The following is a 24,792-nucleotide window of genomic DNA, read 5'->3' as shown; positions in this document are numbered from 1 at the left end:
ACAGATTCCTGCCAATATGGGCCACCAATTTTGATTCCAGATAGACTCTTTCTGTCCAAACTCTAGGACTTCCGTCTTTTCAGTGTTTAATTTTAAGAAATTTGAGTTCATCCATTGCATGACTTGGGACATACAGCCAGCGAAGTCAGCAGCCATGGATTCCACAGAATGGGACACGGAGACGATCAGCTGAGTGTCATCAGCGTATGACACCAGCTTAAAGCCCAGATTCTTTATTAGCTTGTCCAGGGGGGATACATAGATGTTAAACAGGGTGAGCGATAACGTTGAACCCTGGGGGACACCACCTGGGAGGAAAAATTTGTCTGACTGAAATCCGTTCCAGAAGATGGTTTGTTCCCTATCAGACAAGAAGGAAGAGAGGAGATCTAACGCTAGGCCCTTGACACCGATATCCTGCAGCCGCTGGATGAGTACCTCGTGATTTACGGTGTCAAAGGCCGCCGTGAGATCCAGCAGAACCAAAGTGACCCTGCCTCCCTCATCCATCCCCTTCCGAATTTCTTCAGCTGCCATCAGTAGAGCGGTTTCTGTGGAATAATTCGCACGACAGCCATGCTGGGTGCTGTCGAGAATATGCCATGTCTCCAGATAGAAAGATAACTCTCTGTTCATGGCTTTCTCCACTAGCTTAGCAGGCAGCGGCAGGCAGGAGATGGGACGATAGCTTTTCTCATCAGAGGGGTCTAACTTTGGCTTCTTAAGCAGTGGCCGTATACAAGCCTTTTTCCAGGCTAGTGGAAAGATTCCAGAGTTCAAAGCCTGATTCAATACAGGTAGTAGTAAACCGCTTATCTCTGCCGGTGCCAAGTGGAGTACAAAAGGTGGACAAGGGTCCAAAGGAGAGCCTGACTTAGTAGCCAGCAGTAGATCAGTCAGCGCGTTCACATCCAGTGGGGAGAACATTGACAGGACACTTTGTGCTTTACAGGTACCATTGTGCCTGCTCAGCTCGTCCTGTGAAATTTCCGCTGCTCTAGCCAGATCATTATAGACGGATTGGACCTTGTTCTGGAAATAGGACGCCATCTTGTCCGTAAATAATTGATCTGGTGTAAAGCTCACACCGCGGGGGCAGCTCTGTAGAGAGTTGACGGTGGAGAATAGTTCTCTGCTAGAGTAGGCGGCATCTTGAATCTTCCTAGAATAATAAGAGGTTTTGGCCTGAATGATTAGCTTCTTGTAGTCCTCTAGTGCCGCACAGTACATTTTCTTCTGGGCTGGATCATAGTTTACTCTCCATACCCGCTCTTGCTGTCTGCATTTAATTTTAGCGGTTTTTAAATCGGGTTAATACCACGGGGCAGACACCCGTTTTTGCCTCACTCTAAAAACCTTCTCCGGTGCTACCAGGTTGGCAGTATTTAGAAGGCTGGCTTGGAGAGCCATAGCCGCCTGGTTTGCATCTGGGCAGGTCACTACTCTATCCTAAAGAGCACCCAATAGGTCCAACCTGGTGACTAATTTCCAGGCCTGATATTTCCTAGGGGGACCTAAGTTGCCTTCTATGAGGGGAAGTGATGAACGAAATGGTAAAAAACACAACAAAGTGATCAGACCATGGCACTGGTGTTACCTTGTTTATTGCGGCATAGGGCATGTTGGTGCAAATGCCGTCCAGAGTGTGGCCAGCCTGGTGGGTGGGTTCGTTGACTATTAGTTTGAGATCATGACAAGAGAGAATGTCAAGGAGATTGACTGTCTCTGCATTGTTTGTGTCCTCCAAATGAAAGTTAAAATCCCCAAGATTGGTGTGATAGTCGTGCTCAAGAGAATTTTCAAGGTAGGTGTGGATTGCCGCTAAAAAGGAGGCTCTCGGGCCAGGGGGCCTATAAATTAGTAGGCCAGAGAATGAGGCGGTATTAGCTAACTTAAGAGTAAAGCTCATTGCCTCTGCACCCTCAAGGATATGGGGAGAAGCCTGCAGCGTGAGGGCAGATCTATAGATTATGGCTAGGCCACCTCCTCTGCCATCGGCTCGGTTGATGTTTGCAACTGTGTAGCCTGAGGGCACGCCGATATTCCAATCTGGGGCGCTGCTGTCATTAGCCCAAGTCTCTGTGAGAAATAATACATCCTGGTCTTCTGTCTGTATTAGACACTCAAGTTGGTATTTGTGTTTGATCATCGATCTTACATTGAGTAGCAGGCAGCTGATTGCCCTGTTATTCTCCCTCACTGACTTAGTGTAGCCCTTTGAATTGTTCGGAAAGGGAGAATCCCCGCAGTTTCGCAGCATGGTGTTTGGCCTCTGCCAAGGTTCTCCGTTCCGAGCAATATCGCTACCAGACCCTGTCAGCTTGTCGCTTACCTGACAGTTACACATCCCTGTGTTAATTTTTATGAGGCAGTCTTTGGTGTAAGTTGTTGTAGAGGGGGGACCAGGGGATAAGGCGCAAGGCGCAATCCGGGCGCTGACGGGCACAGACGGGCTTGCCTTTGGCGCGCCTTTGGCACGCCACTGGCGCACCCGCTGCGCTCGCCCGCTGAGCGGTCGGTGCATCACTGCTTATGTACAGGCTGGGGGAGGAGCTGCCAGGCGAGCCCAGGAACTGGAACGCTACTCTTCAGGCGGGTCGGTGAAAGAAGCCGAGCCCCGCGTTAGCGATTCCAGTCCGGTTCGAGCCTGGTATATGAATGAGTGGGGAGTCTTAAAATGCAGCAGTCTGCTAAAACGGTAGGCGCAACGAAAGAAAAACAAATTATGCTTTAAAAACAGAGGGCAGTTACATCAGCAGCAGCCCCGGTTACCTTACGTAATTACTTACCTGTTTCTAAGAAATGTCCCAGTTCTGAATCTAGGTATCCAGCACTGAGTTAGAAAAGTAACGTAAAAAGTAACTTACCTGCAATTTACTGAAAAAGCCTATTCATTTCAATGTACTGTATTTGCTAAGTGTTAGATACTACTGCTCCCCTGTAAATCAAACAAAGTACAATTTCTACTGCATACTTGAACTGTGTTCATACAAGTAAATTATTACTGCAAAGTATTTTTATGCTTACCTGTGCCAGACTTGCTTGGTTCTAGAAATAAAACAACAGTATATTTTTTTATACAAAAACAATTGGCCTCGAGTTCATTTCTTGAGTGTGTGAATTCATTTGCTGACTGAGTGTGCACATCAAATGCTTAACACTGTCCTCTGATACTGTTTTACTGCTCGACCACGCTACCCTTTAAGATAGTAAGGTTCTATCTAACTTTAACCTCTGCCTACCTCTGGAGACCCTTGGACTCTATACACACTGTACCTCACTTTGGTGCAGTATACAGGGCAAAATAACTCTGCTGGGGTCTGTACTTCAGGATAGCATCTTGAAAGGTCAGACTTATCACTACAATTTTTTTTTTTGGAAAAACTTTATTTACAATCCAAAGCACACAGCTATTCAGCCTTACATCCCTGAGGCTAGGCAGCATTGTAGAGAACGGATGAAAGGTGCGCACAAATCAGATCAAAGAAACATGTCAGGTTTAATTTTATAATATGAGAACAATAAACCTATAAAAATACTAACGAAAAAGAAACACTAAGAACAAGGAATTGGCAAGGAAAAATACAAAAGCGACAACACAAAGTCCCGGGAGGTAGGTAGGGCCAAACGGCTTCTTAGAGTAACTATACTGTAGAAAGCAAACGAACATGGGGGGAAGAAAGCCAGGATGCCAGCTAATTGAGAAGATGGTTGGAAGGGAGGGCTAGGGAGAAAGACGAACCTCTATCGGATCAGCATCGGGAGGTAAACAAATGTCGCCCCTATATTCGTTCCAGGCCCCCCAAACCACTCTCCACCTCCTGGGTTTACCCCGGGCCACGTACACTGTCTTCTCACGGAGCATGCACCAATCCATATTGGTCTTCCATAGTTCCACGGAGGGGGGAGATGGGGCCCCCCACTTCTGGGCGATATCCCGCTTAGCCACCATGTTCCCCAGCGTGACCCATTGAGTTTGGGCATTATTGTAGTCCGTAGGACCCCACACATTTAACAAGCAGCGCCGGGCCTCCGCTGGCAGGTCTACCCCCGTTACCTCACTTATCACTGCATGCACACGTCCCCAGTAAGAAGCTATAACATGGCACTCCCAGATGGTGTGTAAGAATGTGGCCAGTTCTCCACAGCCACGCCTACAAAGACCGTCTACTGAGAGTCCCATATGAATTAACCTGGGGCCAGTCACATAGACCCTGTGGAGAATCTTCAACTGAACCAGACGCAATCTAGCCGAAATTGCCACCTCTTTAGGGGAAGACACCGCACACTGCCAGTCCTCATCGTCCAGCTCAATTCCATCACGCACCCACTGGTCTCTCACACCCAGCAAAAGATCCGTGCGAACATTGATCAACTTTTTATAAATCAGGGAAATGGCACTGTCTGGCATGTGACCGTCCAGTACCCTATCCTCCAGCGGGGACGATTCAGGGACCTTCTCTCCAACCGGCAGTGCTGGCGCAAGGGCGTGTCGCAATTGAGCGTATCTAAAATACTCTGTGGCTCCCAAGTGAAATTCAGTTTGCAGAGCGCCAAAAGACTTGATCTCACCTCTGGCCATCATATCATCGACTTTGGAGATTCCAATGAGGTCCCACCGGTCAAACCCCTTCGTATGCCACATCCTGCCTAACAAGTCAGAGTCAGAGTGGAGTGGCCATAGTAAGCCTACCCTGCCACCCCTGTGCTTTCGTAATGGCCCTCCAAATGTGCACAGCAGTCTTGGTGGGGCCAGTCATACTTCCATCCAGAGATCTTGAATATAGTGCTCTGTAGTACTTCCCATCGTCCAGGAGCCACCGATCCATGGCATACCCCGGGCTATCAGCCGGTCCATAAAAGCCATGGTTAAGAGCGGCCAGTTGAGAGGCCCAGTAGTACCTCCGGATATCAGGCAAAGCGATACCGCCGTCGTACCAAGGGATCGTCAGCTTGGCAACAGCAATACGCGGCCTGCCCTCCCATAAGAGGGTCCGCTGCAAACCTTCAACCTCCTTAAAATATTTGGAAGGGACGGGGTCCTGTGTGTTCTGGAGCGCATACAAGAATCTCGGCAGAGACATCATCTTAAACAATGCCGCACGTCCGAGCAAGGACAGCGGCAGCCTTCTCCAACCCTCCACGTCGCGCCGAAGGCGCGCAAGAGGGGGAAGCAAATTATTAGAGTATCGTGTCCGGGCATCAGTTGATATATAAATACCCAGGTACTTGAATCCCTGCAGCGCGATCTGTATAGCACAGCCCCTAGGAAGACGTGGGGTCTCTCCACTAAGTACATAAAGGTAGGATTTCGACCAGTTAATAACTAGGCCCGAATATCCTCCAAAAGTACCCAGCACGTCAAAGGCAACAATCAAGGACTTACAAGGGGAGGTAAGGTAGAGCAGGATATCGTCCGCGTACAACGACACGCGGTCCTCGAAGCCCGGTGACCACTTAATCCCACAGATGTCTGGGTGGGTGCGTATCCAAGCAGCGAGCGGCTCAAGCGCTACAGCAAAAAGATGCGGCGACAGAGGACAGCCCTGCCTAGTGCCCCTGCGCAAGGCAAAGGAAGCTGATACACGGCCGTTGACCGTTACATTGGCCAGTGGGGAGGCGTATAAAAGTCTAACCCAACTGAGAAAGTCGGGCCGAACCCAAACTTAGTCAACACTGCCCACAGGTAATTCCATTCGAGGGAATCAAACGCCATTGTTGCGTCCAATGATGCCAAGACGGTCGGCTCACAAAGTTTGTTAACCCGTGCCATGGCCGCGTGGAGCCTCCTAAGATTGAGGGCGGTGTTGCGATGGGGTATAAATCTCGATTGGTCCGGGTGGACCAGATCAGCGATCACACCCACCAGCCGGTTGGCCAATAACTTAGCCAGAATTTTAGACTCGGCGTTCAGCAGGGAAATCGGGCGGTATGACCTACAAAGGTCCCTGGGCTTCCCCTCCTTGTGAATAACCACAATAGTAGCCAGTTGCTGATCCAGCGGGAGCTCACCGGCCTCGCGCGCCTCCAGGAACATACGTCGCAAGGGTACAGCAATGGTATCAGCCTAAATCTTATAGAGCTCTACCCGAAGACCGTTGGGGCCGGGAGCTTTGCCAGAACGTAAGGAGCGTATCACAAGCGCCACTTCGTCCGCCGTAATGCCTCTGTCCATGTCGTCACGCTCGGCGTCCGACAGGCAAGGAAGCTCAATCCCATCAAGGAAAGAAGCCGATTCCGACTCAGTCGAGGTAGAAACCGACATATAGACGGACTCGAAGTAGTCGGCAAAGGCCGTGACTATAGCGTTGGGGTCAGTAACAACCACCCCGTCGTCACCCAGCACCTCGGGCACCACACGGGAAGCCATCTCCTTCCTATCTAGCCAAGCAATAAGCTTGCCTGCCTTATCCCCTGCGTCGTAAATCCTCCCTTGTTCTCTGCCCATCACCTTGGCTACGTCAGTAACAGTGGCCCGGTACTCGGCTTGCTTTAGAGAGAGAGCATGTAACAGGGCAGGCGTCGGATCAGTTTCCAGTTGAGAATCAAGATCCTCAATCTCTGACTCCAACCGCACCACATCCTCATCCCTGCGTCTGCGCACCTCGGATATTAAGGAGAAAGCTTCTCCTCTCAGGACAGTTTTGAAGGCCTCCCATAGGGACAAGGCCGACGTCACCGAGCCCGTATTCTCGGAGAAGTACAGGTCAATGGCTTTAGCCAGGAGGTCACGAGTTTTAGGGTTACGAAAGTACCATGGATTGACCAGCGCTACCCTAGAGGCTGCCACGATACCAAAATCAAATGACACCCAGACCGGGGAATGGTCCGATATGCCTCTGGCCATCAGGCGGGCCCCCGAGACGGCCGAAGCCTGGGCAGCTGGAGCCAAAATGTAGTCAATCCTGGAGAGGCTACCGTGCGCACCCGAATGAAAGGAATATTGCCGTTGGGCGGGATGAAGAAGCCTCCAACAATCAATAAGTCCCATGGTACTCAGGAAGTCAGGGAGCCAAGATTGCGCACCACGAAGATCTCTGGATGGAAAACGGTCAAGGGTCCCCGACACAACTGCATTGAAATCTCCACCAACTATGAGCAATCCCTCAGGCAGGCCCAAAATGGCGCTCCCGAGATCCTGAAAGGTCGTCGATTGTAAGCCAGGGGGGACATAAACAGAAACCAAAACCAGGGTACGCCCCTCCCACCTACCCGTGACGGCAACGTAACGGCCTCTATCATCAATTACACTAGTCTCCACCTCCAACGGGAGAGACATGCGCACCATAATCCCCACCTCTCGGGACCCCGAAGAGAACCCCGAGTGTGCCACCATTTTAAACCCTTTCCTATTGAGTGCGTGGCACGTATTACCAATGAGATGCGTTTCCTGTAACAATATGATATCGGGCACACACCTTTTAAACATTTGCAACACCACCCCACGTTTTATGCGATCCCCCAGCCCATTCACATTCCAACTCAGTACGTTTAACGTCTTACCCCCCATCATCAAAGCACGGGCCCCCACCCCCCCCCAGAGAACAGTCACCGCTACATAGTATTCAGAAGAATGGTCACCTTGCCTTGAGAAAAAGGAATAAGGAAAAACACAAAGCAATCAAGCCAACCACCCCCACCCTGCACCCCTGCATTAGACTAAAAAGCCCCCCCAACTAGCAGTGTGCCTGTCGCCCCAAAAAACTACTCTACGGAAAGCCCCCGGAGGAGATAGGAGTCAGCCTACCCCCCCCCCGTATTCCCCGATCCTGAAAAAGAACAATAATAAAAAGACAATAGTCCGCGACTGATTGCATGTGCAGGCCCATCCACCGAAGGTAGTCTGAGAAAATTCGCTCACTCCTGAAGATCAGGTCCGCCCGACGCCCCCTCCGACTGATCCTCGGGGGCACTCTGTCGTTGAGGCAAAGTGTCCAGCCAGTCCCCAGCCGCCTCCGGCATGTCGAAAAACATCGCCCGGCCGTCGTGTTCTATCCGAAGTTTTGCCGGGAATAACAGAGTACTTCATCCCAAACTCCCTCAACCTACGCATGACTCCCATGAAACTTTGCCGACGTTTCTGCACTGCTTGAGTGAAGTCTGGGAAAAAGTTTATATCAGCATTTTGAAACTTTAATGGTCCACCTTTCCTCGAGGCCTGCAGGATAGCGTCCCGGTCCCTAAAATTGAAGACTCTGGCAATAATGGGGTGCGGAGAGGCTCCCAGTTTCGGCTGGCCTCCAGGTAGTCTGTGCGCCCGCTCCACCGAAAAGAACTTGCTCAGTCCACCGGGAGCTAGGTGATTCAGTACAAGGTTCTCGACAAAAAGGTTGGTGGCATCTTCCTCGGCGCCCTCCGGCACACCTATGATACGGACGTTCTGGCGCCTTGCCCGTCCTTCGAAATCGTCGAGCCTGCAGGCAAACAATGTGTTCGTGGCCTTCAGGTCCCGAATCTCCGACTGCAGGTCGGTCACGTCAGAAGTTAAACTCGACGTCTTTATGTCGAGCGACTTGACTCTGTCATTAGATTTGCCGAGATCGGCCCTGATGAGGTTGACTTCAATCACCAACGTGTCGACCTTATGCGTTAACACTTCATGTTGTTTATGCATTTCGGCCTTGACGCCCGCAATGGCTCCCATGACATCCCGGAGGGTGGGTTCCGAGTCGTCCGGTGACACATCTCGCTGCGTGTCTTTAGTGCGACCTGAAGCTCCAGGCGATCCCTTCGGGAGGGTGAAGCGCTCAGAAATAGTGGGCTGCGAAAGGGAGGGTTTTCTGCTGACCCTAGGCTTCCCTTTGTCCGGATCACCCCTGCCCGCCATGTTGGGTGACGGGGTCGCCCAGTCCGGAGAAGGACCCAGACGTCCCTGCAGCCCCAAGTCGGTAGAAATCAGTACTCGCCTCCACTGCCTCTCCAGCACTTCAATCCGCTGGGTAATCTGGTCCGGCCGCTGTTGCAGAACGGGGCAGTTTCCACCTCATCAGACTGCCACCGCGTAGAAGCACCGCCGCCGCCCACGTAATGCCAGGCTATTTTGGCGTTGTCGTCCCCAATCTTCAACACGGTTTAACTCCGCGTAGGAAACTCGGATCTTCGATCAGAGAACGGGTCCCGCATCAGCAACAGTTCAGCGACAGATTCCCACTAATGTGGGACAGGATAGATAGCAGGATTAATTCAGAGGATCGGAGGGTCTACGGAGCTCCGAGCTCACGCGGCCATCTTGGTAGCCCGCGAAGCTCCCCCCCCCCATCACTACATTTTTTACAGGGGATTTTAACACTCAAATGTGTGGGGACATCAGGCAAGGAGGAGTGGAAGCTATGGGCTGTGCACGGCAAGCAGGCTTACACATGGAACATACTCCGCAGGGTATTGAGCTTAACTCCATCTTGCTTGAATTTGATCTGACATCTGTAATGAATAAGCTGCCTCCGGGGAAAACAGACATTACTCCCACCTTTATTGGGAGAGGATCTGTGACCTTTATTGATTTCACCTTTGTATCTACCCCCTTTTACTATCTGGTTACCGATTTTTCTGTGCAGGCGAGTGAATGTAGTGACCACAACCCAATTTGTGTCTTAACAGGCTGGACCCGAACACTCGGACACACCAAGGTGGGCGAGGGGCTGGTGTCCCCCTTAAAGAGGTGGAAGCTGGAAGGAGCGTAACATGAGGGTGTATTGTCCCAGAGCTACTCCACGAGTCCCTTTTAACTCTGTGTCGCAGCGAGTTTGCCACCTGTCTTGACGATGAGGCAAGTGCTCCAGACATCATGGGTGCATTTGGATCCATGTCTACTGTCATAGTTACTACAGGCCCCGGGCGGAGGCCGTAAGCAACCAGGTCCACGATGGTTTGACTCAGGTGCTCCCACGCTTCCAGGAACCTGAGACAGGCCTTGGGTGTTAAGCCAAGACCGGGTGGCGGTCAAAGGCCTACGAAGAGCATATAAGGCTGCCCTAGCAACTCGCAAGTCTGCCCTGAAGGAGGAGGCCTGGATCGATTTGGTGGAGGCTAGTACAATGCGTAATAGTTCAAAGTTCTGGGGCATTCTAAACAGCCCATTTCTATCTGGAAATAATGCTAATTTACTAGATGCCCATATCACAGAGGACGATTGGATACATCATTTCAAGGGTATCTTCCAGTCGGATACCCCTTCAATTGAGGGGCAGGAAAAGGTGGAAGGCAAGTCAGAACTTATTTTCACTTCACCATGAAAGAGGTGAGAGGCGGTATTCTGGGTCTTTCTAAAAACAAGCCCCCCGCGCCAGATGGAATCCCACCAGATCTCTACATTGCCCACATAGAAACCTGGGTGCCTGTCTTCACAGCTGTTATCAATGCTGCAGTCCAGGTTAGCCGCTCAGATTCTTGGGCTTTATCAATTATAGTACCGGTATTTAAAAAGGAAGATCGGTACAGTACCTATTGTTATAGGCTCATTTCTCTTCTGGACTCTGTGGTAACGGGGGTGGCCCGCATGGTACTTGACACACTTGTATCTTGGGTTGATGAAAACAACTTTTTATCCGATATCCAAAACGGCTTTCTTTCAGGTCGTTCCACTGTGGAACAGTGTTTAAACCTGTACATGGTTTGAACAAATACACTGTGGCTCGTTCCAGCCCCATATACCTAGCCTTCATGGACCAGAAAGATTTTGCAGCTGTTTTTAACTTTGCCAGCAGAGTGGGAGGGAAGCCAACAGGGCCTCTTTTGAAGATATATGAAGCTAACTATATTTCAAAGGTTAGTTATGGGAGTGAGTTATTGGGCCACATTGGGGTAGGGGCAGTGCAAAGTGCTGAAAACTCTTTCCTGCAATGGGCCCTTTCAGTCCCACAAAGCACCCCGTTTTATGTTGTGCGCGAAGAGTTTGGGATACCTTTCCTCTCAGATGTACTGACTTTCAGTCCCTTGGCTTTGTGGCTTAATATTTGGGCTAGCCGAGACACTTCGCAAAGACGTCCTACGGGAATGACTTTCACTTGACCTTGTCTCAAGCATCCGATGGCTCCAGTATATAAGAGTTGGCCTTGCCAGGGTAGGTGGGAACTATTTGCTAACCCTGAGTGCATATGTAAGAGGGACCTTTCTCTGGTCAAAGAGTGTTTTTTAAGAATAAGCCGCTGTGAAAGAGAGGGAAATGAGCTGTGTTAGCCTAGTGTGCGTAAGTACATCGTGTCAAAAAATGTACCAACCAAGGAACCTTATCTTCTAGGGCTTAAAAGCATCCATGATCGTTTTCTATTGACCCGGTTTCGGATCAGATTCTTCCATTACCTCATGGCACACCCTTGTGGCTCCCACAGAGGCCAGTGCCTCACACCCTGTGGCTGCATCAGTGAGTCTCCTCAGGACATGATGCACTTTATAATGTTTTGTAGTTTTTATGCTGTTCCTAGAAAGTTATTGATTGTTCCCATTCTCAAAAAAGCGGGTTTTAGGCGGGTGAGACCAGCTCTTATCTTTTTACAACTGCTCTCTAAGGACACTGTTTTGCATACGCTTAACTTTTTACTGGTCGCTGTTAGACTCAGGTCAAGCTGAGATGAACTTCTGTACTGTAATTCATGAATTTGTATCTTGTGTTTTGATTAACTTAGACATATTATATTGGTCAATCTGTAACTTGGAAGATGTTTTATCATTTTATATATGACTTTTTTTGTTTTCTTTTATAAAACCGAATAAGGTTTGTTGATAATAATCACTAGGGGATTCATTTACAGGGTAGCATGGTATCCCTCACAATAACTCCAAGAGTCACAGTCCACACAATGTACATGCATTGTTCCCCAACTTCCAACCTTACATATACCCCCAATCACCTGCCCAAACCTCTCCCTGCTGATGCCAATGTGGTCCTCCGTCATCCCGCAGACCATATTTTTGGCCCCTTTGAAAGTGCCCATACAATAAAAATGCTGCAGTTGTAAATACATATCAACTACCATTTGTTGTGTTTGAAACATTTTATTGAATAATAAAACCTAATAAACATAAGCTGATTATTAAAGCAAAACAAAACATCAGTTGCTATACACATAAGAGACAAAAGCTGTACATAAAAATCAAAATACTGTAACATAGCAAAGTTATGTAGAGCACAATTCTTAATTTTGGGCAATCTTTAAAGTTCAACAATAGAAAAGTTCATAAAGAACAGGAAATACTAATTATTTTCCTTAAGCAATAATGTCTGCACACTAAAATACTACGAGAAATATATTGAACAATGAACATATCATGTGTATTTTGAATTCAATTTGAAAATTTTAACCCCCTCAGCATTATTTGACTCATGATTACAACCTGAATGCTTTCTGGAAAGGAACCGCTTCATGGGGTTCAAAATCACATCTTTTCCAACAATAGGATTCAAATGATAAACTTGAATTTCAATTCAATTTATTGATTTAGGCCTTTTTGGAGATCAACAATTTTAAAACTAAACAAAATCCATACATTTTTGTGAAATTGTCACCTAAACTTTAATTCAATTCACCTTCTAATCAAACACTTCCCATTCCAGCAAGCATCACAGGACCACTTGTTGTAATTTTCCTAATTAGTGATAATTATACGGATGGCTGGGTGCACCCTGATGCCTCATTATGTACGAGGGCCTTTGGTGTTCGTCTGTACTACGAGAGTGACAGAGTTAGTGGAGTGTTTATTGCTCTATATGTCACTCTACTTCTAAGCACCTAAACAGCTTGTACATTGGTTACTGTCATCTGCTCACCTACATTATGCTTAATGTAAATAGTGCACAATTTCGGCGTTTGAGTCTGCCTACAACGTGGACCTGATACAAATAGCAGTACCTACAAGGTGGATGGTACAATTCAACAAGAGTCTAAGATACTTCAGCACAACTGACTTTGCATCAACATTACAGGGCATCAGTCTTGCTGGCAAGCCAACTTAAAACTTATTAGTATTGTATACATTATTATTAGAGACTATACTTGCCTCTTGGATACCACTTTACAACGGAATTTTATTAATTTTCGTATGGTTGTGTGTGTATAATAAAACAACCTACCCACCATAAATGATCTATCTATTCATCTTTTTGGATTCTGGAGAAGCATGCTACTCGCGCTTCAACACTTCATCAGGGGTAGCAGGCGCTATATAAATGCAAACCCTTCCCTCTTCTATACCTCCGCTATCTTTTTGAATCCAACTAACAGACCAACATGTCCAGCTCTCAAATTAATTTTATATTTCCTTATACTAATTCGTCACATTTTTGGATCCTGGAGTAGTGTGCTACTCGACGAAAAAGCGCCTCAATGTTAGTCAGGGGTAGTAAGCGTTATATAATTGCCAATTCATTACAATTGCTGTTTACATTGAGCTGCACTAACACGAGGATAGAAGTAGAGAGGGGCTTAGAGTGGATCTGGCCAGAAAGTAGCATACAACAGAAAGTGTGTGAACAGTCTATATGTTGTGCGCCTGGCAGAGAAAAACACAGCATACAATATCTATCGAAGAGTCTATTGGCTCAGTCAAGGCTTGTATTATTAATACAATTCATGTCCGCAAGCACAAAGATAGGAAAAAAGCTTTCTAAATATACAAAAGAAAATTGGATGATTTTTACACTCCGGCCAAACCCATCTCCCATGTAGCAGGAAGGATACACTGTGAATGCGATATCCTTTGTGGAAATGTGCGCCTATACAGGAGTTACATCTGAAATATCAAAAACATACCTCCCCCCAAAAAGAAAATGTTACTGGGCCAACTGGAAAGTAAATTTAAAGAAATAAATAGGCACTGTATCAATACTGAAGGCATTTTGGACAAACCGTGGTTAAAAGTTTCAGAAGGCAACAATTCGAGGAACCAGGCTACCAAAGCAAAGAAATGCGGCGGGAGCTTCCAGCTCTGGGTCAGATTCCTGGAATGATGCACGCACCGCAGGGAAGAGATTTAGGGGGCACACAGCTTTCTCTTAAACTATCTTGACTTACATGGTGCAAAAATCTAGGCGCTTTCATTATTTGGTATTACAACGCATAGATATAGAAAACAGATCCCACGCTCCGGACCTCAAAAGAATGGATTCTTAGGCATTCTGAATTTTTTTTGTGCAAGGAGGGATTTAAAATTAAATATGTCGCCTGCAAAAGGTCAGAGGGCATGGCGTGCTCCGGAGTGTGCATGATTTGGTTCCCATAACTCCTTGCAGGAAGGAGCTTGTGAATTTGAGTCTCCACAGATCTGCCGTGGGATCTCTGACGGGTCAGTTTATCTCTCCAAGCTATCACGCAATTCATTTCTTCTTGGTTACTGCTCAGAAACCAGCAGACGAGGTCCATTTTTCATGGGTTTGTCGTACTCCAATCTGCCATAGCTTCCAGGCACATGGTGATAAAACAAAACGCCTTATTAAAAGAACAAAGATCGGTCAGCAGGTTTTACAGCTTTTTGTTAACCATTGAAAAGGTCCCAAACCAAGAGGGAAAGGCAGAAAAGGAGAAGGTGATAAAGAGAGACAGCAAGGATAAACAAGCACAAGCACAAGCGTGTGTTCAGAGTTGAAAGCCCTTACTAAAAGCCTCGCAGAGCAGCGCATCCGGGCTGGCTCCAGCGAGACCTAAAAATGGTGTTCGAACCAATATAAGTATAAAGAAGGGTTTTGATATACAAAACCATCCAGTAATCATATTATTCTTCATAGAGTGGTGAATTCACTGGTGGTACCTAAAAGAATACATACATAGGAAATATAAGAATGGTTTGAAAAAATCTAGGTCAGACATTTGAACAACTGTGCTAGCTTTACATTTCAAAGCTATTCAGTCCAGGACATACAAACCTGTCCGAACGGGACACAGCCATATACTGTATAGTCAATGTCTGTTATTCTTAGTATAGGTGAAAAATAAAATAATTTTCAGACAGCAAGATTCACTACAATAACAATATACTGTAGAAAGTGTTAATCCGCTGACCTCGGGAAATGTGCCTCATCTCACAGTGGCAGGCGGCTCATGGTGACTCTCTGCCCAGTAAAAGAATTATATGAAGTGGAGCATGGTAAGAAAATAAGTCTTTAATATTTGGAATGGCTTTTGGTTGAATTTTATAAAATGTGCAGCAGGTGTCTTCAACCAGTCGATCGCGGGCTACCAGTAGCTCCCAGACACCACTGGATTATCTCACAGCTTTGAGTTCATTTTTAAATAAGAACAAGGTCATATTTTCCTTTTAAGTTGGAAGGCTGTGTTTATTTTATATTATCATCAGGCTGCAGCTAGCAGAGTCTGATAATGTAAATGTTAATTTTTTTACCAAGTGCACGATTACCAAAAAGGCATCTTGGCACTAGTGTCATTTGAAACCTGACAGTACGGGATATAAAATACCTAAGCATTTGCCTAGCAGTTAGATGAGAACATTAAACTATGGGCTGAAAAGAAACGTCTTAAGTTCCTTCCTGAACTTCAGTAGTTGAGGCTGACCTCAAATGATTGCACAGAGTTCCACCATTTGGGGGTGGAGTAGGAGAAACATCTTCCTACCCAATGGACACTTTTTATTCTGGGTAAACATACCTGCCTAGTATTGCTGGACCATAGAGTACGAGAAGGGGCATGTCATTTGAGCATCTTGTAGGAAGCGAGGGCCAACCTGATGCAGTGCCTTGTGGGCACAGCATAAGGCTTTGAATTTAATTCCGGTCCTAATGGGCAGCCGATGGAAGTCTTAAATGGCTTCAAAGGCTGAGCAGAATTTGGGGAGGTTCTTCAGCACTCTTGCTGCCACATTTTGGACTGTTTGCAACTTATTGAGAAGACAACTGGGAGCCCATATAAAGATCAATAAAATAATCCATTTTAGATACAACAAGAGCCAGGATAACACTTTTCCTAAGCTTCATGGGAAGGAAGGGCAAGATTTTCATTGAGTGTTTTAACATAAGGAAACAGGAAGAGGTTACCTGATTGTAGTGGTCAATAAAAGTGAGGTTTGAGTCAAGACGACTACCCAAATTTCTAGCCTTCTGCACTGGGAGTGGAAGGGGCTTGAGACTGTGTGGCCACCAAAAGGTGATCCAGAAGGAGGAATCCTTACCAAATAGCATCCAATTAGCGATGCTAGTCATACTCGTTCTAAAATCTTTTGCCACTTTTTCAGGTTCTACAGTAACCAATACCACTATTTGGGTATCACTGGCATAAAAGAATGTAGAGAACCAACAGGATCAAACTAGTTAAATAAATTGAGTTATGTATGCATTAGGCAAAGTCAGCCTTATTGAAGATCCCCGAAACCCCACAATGAAGTGAAAATGGAGCAGAGGTCAAATCTTCCAAAGATACCAATTGTTCTCTGTTTGACAAAAAGAACCTGGTCAGTTTGAGAGCAGTGCCTTTAATGCTTACACTTTCTAAACGGCTTACCAAAGAGAAATGGTAACCGTATCAAATGTGTCCGAAAGATCCAATAGGATCAAGGCTGTATTAATCTCCTCTATCCACAATGGATCTGTTCTCTTAAGTTACTGCCGCTAAGGTTGACTCTGTACAGTAGTAGGGTCTAAACTCTACTGTTGAGTAGGATCCAGACAGTCAGTATTTTCAAAAAAGGTGGTGATCTCCTGATTCATGGCCTTTTCTTTAATTTCATAAGGAAGTGGAAAGACCAATTTGAATCAGTAGTTCTTTACATCTGAGGGATCGAGGGAAAGAGTCTTTAGAAGTGGCAAAATCGATGCCTTTTTCCAAGCTTCTGGAAAAAAGCCGGACTTGAGCACCATTGTAATAACAAAGTGAGATGAGCAGAAATGGTGGCTGAAACTGAATGGAGGGCAAGAATCTGCAGGGCTCCACATTTCATAGTGTTGATAAGATTAGAGACTTTCTCTTCAGACAGTGGGGTGAATGTACTCATTACCAGGAAATGGTAAGTTAGTTTATTCATCGTACATTACTCCACTGTATCTGTCCCTAAAGATTATCTGGTATTATCTTAAAATTCAGGAATATTTTATTTACTTTGGACAAAAGAATTTGGTTAGTTCATCACAGCTTTTTGGCTGGGAGTTGCTAAATGTTTATAAGCAAATGATGAAAGTGATTTAACTGTGTTTGAACAATAGGCTGTAATTCTTCCTCCAAAATTGTTATTGGTGCCTACATTTTCTTTTCCATTTCTTGAGATCATAGGAGTACCATGACGTGAAAGGCGCAGACATATGGTTAGTCTTCGATCTAAAAGGCCCAACTTGACAAACTGTCTGGTAACAATGCGCGAGATGATTAGCCTTGAGTAGCTCAAGATTTTCACTGATCAGAAGTAGCTCTCACTACAGAAAAGGTTTAAGATCCCTGTTGTAAACACTTAATATCCCCAAAATCAAATAATTTGAAAAATGCAAAAAAAAAACAGAAATGTGCTACAAAACAAAGAGTTTCCGTTGGGCCAGTCCTGTGAAAGGGGGCTCGTTTTTACACTTGCAATAATTGTCTAGGATAGATAGGACAGGCATGATGCAAATTGTGAAAGGGAGATGGGCACACGTTACTTACACCCTTTTCAAGTGGGAGTTCAAAAATATGGATCCAGCCCACAAGGTTATGAGTTTCCCAGAAGTGTACTGAACCTTAAAGCAGCAAGAGTATTTTGTAGATACCAGACAGCCCAAGAGCTCTAGAACCAGCAGAATCTACCCTCCAAGACTCTACACAAGAACAACAAGCATTGAAAATGCAATAGGTCTCGGATTTATTTGAGTTAGAGCAAATGGCATTGTAAATGGCAATGTCTTTTAGCCATGTGTTATGGAGTGTATGCATGTGGTGTGTAGTGGAATTATGTGGGTTGGATTGGAATTGTTAGTTGTGGAATTGTGTGGCGTGAAATTGGTTCATTGCGTACAAACCATTTCAGTATGGCATCTGTGTCCACAATTTTGATGAAGAGCAATTTGTATAAGCAGGATAGTCAAAAAGTCCACCCAGGTGTGGATATCCGATTATCAAGTAGTTACATTCCTAAAGGCAGGGGAGAGTTCACCCAGTGCAATGCAATAGGTCTCGAATTAAGTTTGAGCTATTGGCATTGCAAAATATTGCAACACCAATTGCAACAAAAGTCTATAAATTGTAGGCCAAAAAAATGTGTATTTATTTTTGTAGCAATGGTGGCATGCTGCGCTTTAGATGAATATGTTTAAAAGTAAAGTGCAAAAAAAAAAAAATGGGGTTCGCGGAGAGCACTCCTATTATCCTTGGATTAATCCTTGTATTCTATTGGTGCTGAGACTGATAAGGGGCGTCAATCCTTGAAATTGTATGAGTTTTAGACCAACTGGAGTGTTGGTCCAGTCTCGCACTGTTCATATAGTGTTAACCACACCTTGTGTTTTTGTCAATATAAACTCCAATTAATCAAATACTTTTCTTTGATTTATTTAACATTCTGTTTTTGCGATCAAATTCATGTTATATATCACATGATATTTCCAAAAAACATTTGTTATTCAATACATTTCTTATATTCTCTCTGATAATCACATTTACTATGAATAAATCACAAGCACATTTTCAATCCTTAACACATCCTAATCACACGCCCAATGCATTTCGGCACCTTAAGTGCCTTCCTCAGGGGCTGCCTCTACAAGAAAAAATAAAAAAGGAAAACCAATTGTTTATCATGTCTGCACATGGATGCTAGAGTTTTTGAATTATAATATTATGTGCTCATACCTCCTGACTGTGTTGGGTCAACGTCTGCTATCTGTAACAAATGTATGTAAAAGTATGAATTATATGTGCCTTTTGATTTCACTGTGGAGGAATAATCACCAGTTGGTCCTAATCTTACCGTTATTATTTCGGTGAATCTGCTTATATGCTGTAACGAAAAAACATATATAGGCCGTATGGCGATAACTTGCGCTGGGTTTACAATGTTTTTATTCAAGGAATTGTTCCATGAAGATGTATAAACATACCTGTGATTATGCGTCGTTTCTTTTTAACCTGGACAATAAAATGAATATGCGGAGTGACTCATGGATGTTTGTAAATCTCCATGTTATGTAGCAACAGGGTTATATTTTTATTCTTCACATACCTGTGATCGAATTAGTAGAATGTATCTGAAAAAAGATACAAAGGAGATTCGTTTAGCAAATAACCGCCTTTCTATGTGTAATGACCGCAAATGCGCCATTTGCACGATGTTAAAGCGCTCTATGTTCGTAGTTAAAACAAACCCATATAAGTTAAACTGCGAGCGTGATGGTCTCCGCTAAAAGTAAAGTGCGCCATACTGCGATTGCTACAATAGTTACTTGTGGATGTGTTAACAAATGATGTGTGCACGGATGGCTGGTGGTGGGTGTGCCTGTAGAAATTGTGCACTGATGGCTGGTGGTGTGTGTGCCTGGTGGAAGTGTGCACTGCCGGCTGGTGCTTTGTGTGCCTGGTGGAAGCGTGCACTGACGGCTGGTGGCGTGTGTGCCTGGTGAAAGCGAGCATTGACGGCTGGTGGTGTGTGTGCCAGGTGAAAGCGTGCATGGACGGCTGGTGGTGTGTGCCTGGTGGAAGTGCACTGACGTGTGGTGGTGTTTGTGCCCGGTGAAAGCGGGCACTGACAGCTGGTGGTATTTGTGCTCGATGAAAGCGTGCACTGACAACTGGTGGTGTGTATGTCTGGTGAAAGCATGCAGTGACGGATAGTGGAGTGTGTCTGGTGAAAGTGTGCACTGACGGCTGGAGGAGTGTGCCTGCTGAAAATGTGCACCGCCTAGAGCACCACTCAACCCCCAAAGCCTACATCACCACTCAACCCCGACCGCGTTTAGCACCGCTCAACTTCCAACACCTACAGCACCGCTCAACCCCACCGCATACAGCACCAGTCAACACGCAACGCCTACATCACCACTCAACCCGCAACGCCTACAGCGCCACTCAATCCCCACTGCGTACAGCACCACTCAACAAACAACGCCTACATCACCACTCAACCTGCCACGCCTACATCACCACTCAATCCCCACCGCGTACAGCACCACTCAACCCGCAACGCCTACATCACCACTCAACACGCAACGCCTACATCACCACTCAACCCGTAACGCCTACAGCACCACTCAATTCCCACTGCGTACAGCACCACTCAATCCCCACCGCGCATAGCACAACTCAACCCGCATTGCCTACATCACCACTCAACCCGCAAAGCCTACAGCACCACTCAATCCCCACCACGTACAGCACCACTCAACCCGCAACGCCTACATCACCACTCAACCCGCAATGCCTACAGCACTACTCAATCCCTACCGCGTACAGCACCACTGGCACTTTGGAGGACACCTGTTCTTTCCTGCCCGAGGGTCTGGACAAAACCAATACATCACTAGACAGCGTCTCTGGGCTGTTATCTTACACTGTGTACACAAAAATGAAAGCGGAATATTGGTTTCTACCATGCTCTCCAGACGGCCATCTTTAGTTGGGTTACGTTTCAAATGCTGTTATGCTAAGATCAGAAACATGTTGAGCAAAACAATGAAGAGCAAAAAGATGGCACTGCGAAAGTCACATAATAAGGCACAGGGAGGCTATTCCTAGCTATGATTTGACTGCATTGCCCTCTCTGACTCCAACAGCTTAAACAACATTGCATCACTTGGCTAGCATCAGTCATTGAAGCTCTGCCATGTATAATGTTAGGTTACAGTGATTCATACAGCACACATTCTGGTATTTTCAATTTAGGGAAACAACGGCTAATCAGTATCGAGAAGTGAACTGCTGTGATCCACAGACAATTAAAACCCAATAGCAAAGAATAACTAAACAGAGAATATATTTTTACGTTTTTTTTATATATATATATACATATATATGTCCACCGCTTTGCTCCCTTTCCCTTCGCTAGGCGCTCCTTTGTTCTCGGTCGCGTTACTCCTGCGGTTGAGCCAACCGCTGACAATTACAACAGGTTTTCCCCGGTCCCGGGGAGAAGTGGAGTCGCTGAAAAGACGGCTCTGACACGCTTATCTCAGTGAAGATTCAAGATTTATTTTCATCAATCCATGTGGGGGATTTCAAACAACAAAAAGCAACCAACGCGTTTCGACAGCGTCCGCTGTCTTGATCACGGTCAGTTTGGTTCGTGAAGCTCACAGTTTTATGAAACAATCAAAACATTGAAGTTCCACCCCCTCAGTCTCTAGAGCCCGCCCCTTAGTTCTGGGTGTTCTGGGACTGGTAGTCTGTGAATTGCCTGCCTTGCACTGGTAGAGTTGTTTTAAGCATTTTCATCAGCGAGTACCTGGGGATGCATTACCTTTCTTCATTATATATAGCATGCTGTCCACATTTGTTCATTTTAACATTTTAGCATAAAATAACAATTTCATCGAAAATATCATTTTTTGTTATGGGAAAGCCATAGAGAACCCATTAGTATTGAAATCCCGCCCTCCAGTGGGCTATGGTGACGGATATACCGTGTGGTGCTTGATGGGACTGGTAGTTGCCAAGAGTTTACATTTTAACTGCGTTAATCAAAAACCTGTACTATGTCCTTTGGGATTTTATACAGCTTTGGCAAGTCATAGCGTTTCCTATGGTTCACGTTAATCAAGCAACAATGCAGTGTATAAGCGGCACACATTTATCCTTATACTCGGGTTCTAGTTAACCGATTCCCATTCTATTGTCAAAAAAATACTGCAGAATGGGAATCGGTTGCCAAAGCTGTATAAAATCCCAAAGGACATAGTACAGGTTTTTGATTAACGCAGTTAAAATGTAAACTCTTGGCAACTACCAGTCCCATCAAGCACCACACGGTATATCCGTCACCATAGCCCACTGGAGGGCGGGATTTCAATACTAATGGGTTCTCTATGGCTTTCCCATAACAAAAAATGATATTTACGATGAAATTGTTATTTTATGCTAAAATGTTAAAATGAACAAATGTGGACAGCATGCTATATATAATGAAGAAAGGTAATGCATCCCCAGGTACTCGCTGATGAAAATGCTTAAAACAACTCTACCAGTGCAAGGCAGGCAATTCACAGACTACCAGTCCCAGAACACCCAGAACTAAGGGGCGGGCTCTAGAGACTGAGGGGGTGGAACTTCAATGTTTTGATTGTTTCATAAAACTGTGAGCTTCACGAACCAAACTGACCGTGATCAAGACAGCGGACGCTGTCGAAACGCGTTGGTTGCTTTTTGTTGTTTGAAATCCCCCACATGGATTGATGAAAATAAATCTTGAATCTTCACTGAGATAAGCGTGTCAGAGCCGTCTTTTCAGCGACTCCACTTCTCCCCGGGACCGGGGAAAACCTGTTGTAATATATATATATATATATATATATATATATATATATATATATATATATATATATATATATATATATATATATATATATATATATATATTACCTACTGGCAGTCGCCAGTAGGTAGTTATAGTTAGGATCTACTTTCCATAGGAAATCCGCAACATTCTATTGGGAATAACTTTGGCGCCGGTGGACGAATCTTCGCGAATTTCTCAAAGTAGGTGGCCCGCTCCGCTCTGCTCCTTCCCTGAAAATGTGGGGGGGGATTCATCAAGCGGGGGCCGAGATAAAAGGGGGGTCCCAAAACATGTTTTCTCCATGTTAATTTCCATAGGGCGGTCGAACTCACTTTTAGCCCGAACGGCTGAATGGATTTCCACCAAACTTGGCAAAATTGTAGGGACTGGTAGCCCGATGTGCCTTTGCTATGTCTCAAGATATATGCTCCAGTGGTTTTTTACGAAAATTAACTTTGAAAAAATATATATTGGGCTACATTGGGCTATATATGTTAGAGCCCAAATGTAGCCCAATGTAGCCCAAAGATGGCCACCAGAGACAAAAAAAAACAAATGTAGCCCAAATATCAGCCATATGTAGCCCAACTATAGCCCAATGACAGAATGTCCCAGAGTGTTCTAAAGAACAACTAGAGCGCTAACAGTCTTACTTATATAGTGAGACTTATAGTTAGGAATTAGCATTTAAAAAACCTTTGAAATTCACTGGGGAGAAGTGTGGCTCACCGGTTAGAGGAGGCAGACCCAGAAGCAGAGGTGGGCCCGGGACCAGGGTTCAATTCCCGATGAGGCAGGGTTTGGAGCCCAAATGTCCACGGACCTAATAATTCTCGCTTCGGTGCCTACTTGAATCAGGGGTTCACGCTCTGCAACTCTGGGCAATAGCTTGCTCAATCTCCACTACGGCCCCGCGGCGGGATGCCTGCCTTTCACCTTGGGGGTGCCCAGCTGGGCTATCCCACAGGGAAATACCAGGACGGGTTCCCAAAGCAAGCGCCGAGATACCCTTTGTGGTGATATGTGCGCTATATAAGAAACTACATTACTACATTACATTACATTACTGAAAAAACCATAGGTTTCACACCAGTTATAGTTAGGAATTAGCATTTAAAAAACTTTTGAAATTCACTGAAAAAACCATAGGTTTCACACCAGTTATAGTTAGGAATTAGCATTTAAAAAACCTATTAAATTCACTGAAAAAACCATAGGTTTCACACCAGTTATAGTTACCTGGAAATTTTTCTGACATAAAACCATTGAAATTCCCACGTTATAGTTAGTTGGACTCACTATAACTTGCGCGCCTGCAATGCACTGCTGATGACGTCACATATTACATCACTCATGACATGGTCAGTGACATCACTCATGACATTACTGATGACACCATCCTTGTGAGAAAGTGACAGATATCCTTTCAGTGTAATGTAACCCTTGAAACACATATTCAAAAATAGAAACTAACATTTTCAAAAAAATGGAGATACCCATACCAGTTACAACAACCAATTCAGTAATTCCACCATCTATATACACATCCACTCATTCACCAACAGTTCTATATAGTCACTCATACATATACTCACTCCTCATATGTAGTGATACATCTATACATCCTGTTACACACCGACAGTCATCCAAAAGTTACTCACACATGCAAATAAACTATTGAACATCCATTTATTTGCATATACAACTATACACACACTACCACCTTACTTCTAAGGAAACTTACACATACTTACTCACTTAAACAATCACTTATAGAAACACATACTTATTTAAACAGGAACTCTTACAATCTCTCACTCTCTCATATACTCACTTATATACATCAATACTCACATATACTAGATTAAAACATATCTTGTTACTGATAAAGACACTAGTGAGACAGTCATTCACTCACTAACACACACATATACACACTCATCCACCCATACAGTCCTGCACATATGCTGTCTTCAAAACACATACAAACCGTGAGTCAGTCACCAACCCATGCAGCCACTTATACACAAAGTGAAACACTGATACATATATTACAATATTTAAAAGTTACTCGCTAATATATGTATTCACTAAGATACACTTAATAAGGCAGTTAACCAATCAATTCTTTAAAAAAAAAACATCCATTTACACACTTATTTAACCATTTATTCTTCCATCGTCCTTTACAAATACATATATAAAACATATTTATTTTTTAGAAAGAGACACATTCACTGGATGGTGTCATCAGTGATGTCATGAGTGATGTCACTGACCATGTCATGAGTGATGTAATATGTGACGTCATCAGCAGTGCATTGCAGGCGCGCAAGTTATAGTGAGTCCAACTAACTATAACGTGGGAATTTCAATGGTTTTATGTCAGTAAAATTTCCAGGTAAC

This window comes from Lissotriton vulgaris, chromosome 1_1 (assembly GCF_964263255.1).
Source record: "Lissotriton vulgaris chromosome 1_1, aLisVul1.2, whole genome shotgun sequence".
Taxonomy (NCBI): Eukaryota; Metazoa; Chordata; class Amphibia; order Caudata; family Salamandridae; genus Lissotriton; species Lissotriton vulgaris.
This window is presented reverse-complemented; position numbering follows the sequence as displayed.